This window comes from Eumetopias jubatus, unplaced genomic scaffold (assembly GCF_037043125.1).
Source record: "Eumetopias jubatus isolate StellerSeaLion01/CBP00866 unplaced genomic scaffold, mEumJub1_p1.0 scaffold_3, whole genome shotgun sequence".
Classification (NCBI taxonomy): domain Eukaryota; kingdom Metazoa; phylum Chordata; class Mammalia; order Carnivora; family Otariidae; genus Eumetopias; species Eumetopias jubatus.
In genome coordinates, this window is record NW_028274809.1 from 53264080 (window position 1) to 53267477 (window position 3398).

General features: G+C 36.2%; 1 pseudogene; it reads left to right on the forward strand.

The window, feature by feature from the left end:
• The first annotated feature begins 473 nt into the window (after positions 1-473).
• On the forward strand, positions 474-919 carry LOC114225888 (stathmin pseudogene; annotated as a pseudogene).
• Positions 920-3398: the final 2479 nt, after the last annotated feature.

Below are 3398 nucleotides of genomic sequence, written 5' to 3' on the forward strand. Positions count from 1 at the left end.
TTCTGACCTTTTCATTTGCCTTCTCCAGACCCTGTCAAAGTTAAGCTTAAAAGAACTGGCGTCAGGAAGAGCTGGGGACTGATTTAGTTAAGTCAATTTCTAAAGGAATTTGGAAATGAACCACATGGAAGAGAAAGGGATTTCCTTGTTTGTGTTTGTATTTTCCCTTCTGCAAAATAAGACTACATACTTCCTACTACTGGAGGAAGGAAACAGATAAAGTTTTGAAGGTGTCTTTATAGTCAAGATGATTTATGCAATAAACTGTGGCATATCCTTAATCAATACATCAGAATCTACACACAGAGTTGAAAAACCACATATTTTTAAAGTTTTTAAAATTGTGATAAAAAAATACGTAATATAAAATTTACCATCTTGGTGAATATGGCCAGACGGCTCGGACTGAGCATGGTTTTCCTTGCCAGTGGATTCTGTAGAATGCACTGCCAGCCTCTTGTCCGCTCTTCACCATGGCTTCTTCTGATATCCCAGTGAAAGAACTGGAAAAGCATGCCTCAGGCCAAGTTTTTGAGTTGATTCTCAGCCCTCAATCAAAAGAATTCATCCCAGAATTCCCCATTTCCCCTCCAAAGAAGGATCTTTCCCTAGAGGAAATTCAGAAGAAATTAGAAGCTGCAGAAGAAAAATACAAGTCCCATAAAGCTGAGGTCTTGAAAAAGCTTGCCGAGAAATGAGAGCATGAGAAAGAAATGCTTCAAAAAGCAACAGAAGGACCACCTCAGTAAAATGGCAGAAGAAAAACTGACCCACAAAATGGAAGCCAACAAAGAGAATCAGGAGGCACAAATGAATGGCTGCCAAACTGGAGTGCTTGTGAGAGAAGGAAAAGCACACTGAAGAAGTGTGGGAGAACAAAGAATCCAAAGATCCTGTTGATAAAACTGATGCTGACTAATTTGTTCTGAGAACCAACTTTCTCCCCTTCCCCTTCCCAAATACCGAAAGACTGTACTGGCCAGTGTCATTTTATGTTTGCCCTCCTGACAAATATTCTAGAAGCTGATGTCGGACTGTATTGATAGAGCTAGACGGTATGATGTTGTCTTAGGGGCTAAAGGGGAAAAACTGAGTGTTGCACTCTTTTTCTCAAGTATTGAAGTCTTTCTAATGTAGCTATTTTTGTTGTTGCATCTTTTCTACTTCAATACACTTGGCATCCTGGGTTAGTAGCTAGTACCGTACCGGCTGTGTGAAAACATGTTTGTGAAAAGAGTATATAGTGGCTTTTTTCAAACTGTTAGATGCTGAATATCTGTTCACTTTTATTTATTTTTTTAAAGATTTTATTTATTTATTTGACAGAGAGAGACACAGTGAAAGAGGGAACACAAGCAGGGAGAGTGGGAGAGGGAGAAGCAGGTTTCCCGCTGAGCAGGGAGCCTAATGCGGGGCTTGATCCCAGAACCCTGGGATCATGACCCGAGCCAAAGGCAGATACAACGACTGAGCCACCCAGGCGCCCCTCTGTTCACTTTTAAACCCCAATTCTGTCCTGATCTTACCAGATGCTACTGTACTTGAATGGTTAATAAAACTGCACAGTGCTATTGGAAAAAAACATTCACCATCTAAACCATTTTTAAATATATAGTTCAGTAGTTATAAGTATATCCATATTATTGTGAAATAGATATCTAGAACTTTTTCAGCTTCCAAATCTGAAACACTATAGCCATTAAACAACTCTTATTTCCTCCACCCCAGCCCCTAATAACCACCACTCTACTTTCTGTTTCTATGAACTCTATAATAATTTTAAGTACACCTCATATAAAAGGAATCATATGGTATTTGTCTTTTTGTGACTGGCTTATTTCACTTAACATAATGTCCTTAAGGTCCATCATGTTGTAGCATGTGAAAAAATGTAAAAAGGATCCCCTTCCCTTTTAAGGCTGAATAATGTTCCACTATATGTATATACCACATTTTGTTTATCCATTCATCTATTGATAAACATTTGGGTTGCTTCTTCTCTTAGGCACTGTGAATAGAGCTGTTATGAACATGCATATGCAAATATCTCTGAGTCCCTACTTTCAATTCTTTTGGATATACAGTCAAAAGTAGGATTACTGGATCATATGGTAGTTCTGTTTTTAACTTCTGAGTAACTGCTTTCCATAGCAGTTGCATTTTACAATCCCACAGTGTACAAGGGTTCCAATTTCTCCACATACTCAACCAACATTTATTATTCCCTGTGTTATTTTTAATAGTAGGCATGCTACTGGGTACAAGATAGTATGTTATTGTGGTTTTGACTTGCATTTTTCAGATTATTACTAATGTTGAGCATCTTTTCATATGGTTGTTGGCCATTTGTATTTCTTCTTTAGAGAAATGTCTGTTCAAGGCCCTTTGCTTATTTTTAATCAGATTATTTGATTTTTTGTTGTTGAGCTGTAGCAGTTCTTTATTTATCCTGGACATATTAATCACTTATCACATATATAATTTGCAAATATTTTCTCCCATTCTGTAGCTTGCCATTTCACTCTGTTGTTTGAGCCCCTTGATACCCAAATTTTTTTCAGTTTAATGTAGTCTTATTTTTCCCTTTTTGCTTGTGTTTTCTCTGTTTTGGGTGTCAAATTCCAAGAAATCACTGCCAAATTCAACATGATGAAGTTTTCCCTCTTTGTTTTCTCCTAGGAGTTTTATTGTTTTAGATCTTTATGTCTTTAATCTAGTTTAATTTTTGTAAAAGATAAGGATCCAACTTAACTCTTTTATATATGTATACTCAGTTTTACCAAAAATATTTGTGGAGGAGACTGTTTTTTCCCATTGGGTAGTCTTGGCACCCTTGTCAAAGAACATTTGACTATATAGGTAAGGATTTATTTCTGGGCTCTCTATTCCATTGATGTAGTTGACTGTTAATGCCACACTGATTTGATTACTGTGACTTTATGATATGTTTCAAAATCAAGAAGTATTCCCCCAACTTTTGTTTTTTTATCTCAAAATCGTTTTGGCTATTCAAAGTCCACTGAGAATCCATAAAAATTTTAGGATAAATTTTTCTATTTCTTCAAAAAATGCTGTTGGAATTTTGATAGAGATTGCATTGAACATGTAGATCACTTTTAGTACTATAGACATGTTAACAATATTAAATCTTCCAATCCATGAACATGAGATGTCTTTCCATTTATTTGTCTTCTTTTAAATTTCTTTTAGCAGTGTTTTGTGGTTTTCACTGTACAAGTCTTTCACCTCCAAGGTGGCTCTGTGGCACAATGGATAGCGCATTGGACTTCTAGTGACAAGTCTTTCACCTCCTTGGTTAGATTTATTCCTAAGCATTTTATTCTTTTTGATGCTATTATAAATGTAATTGTTTTCTTATTTTCCTCTTTTGGATTGTT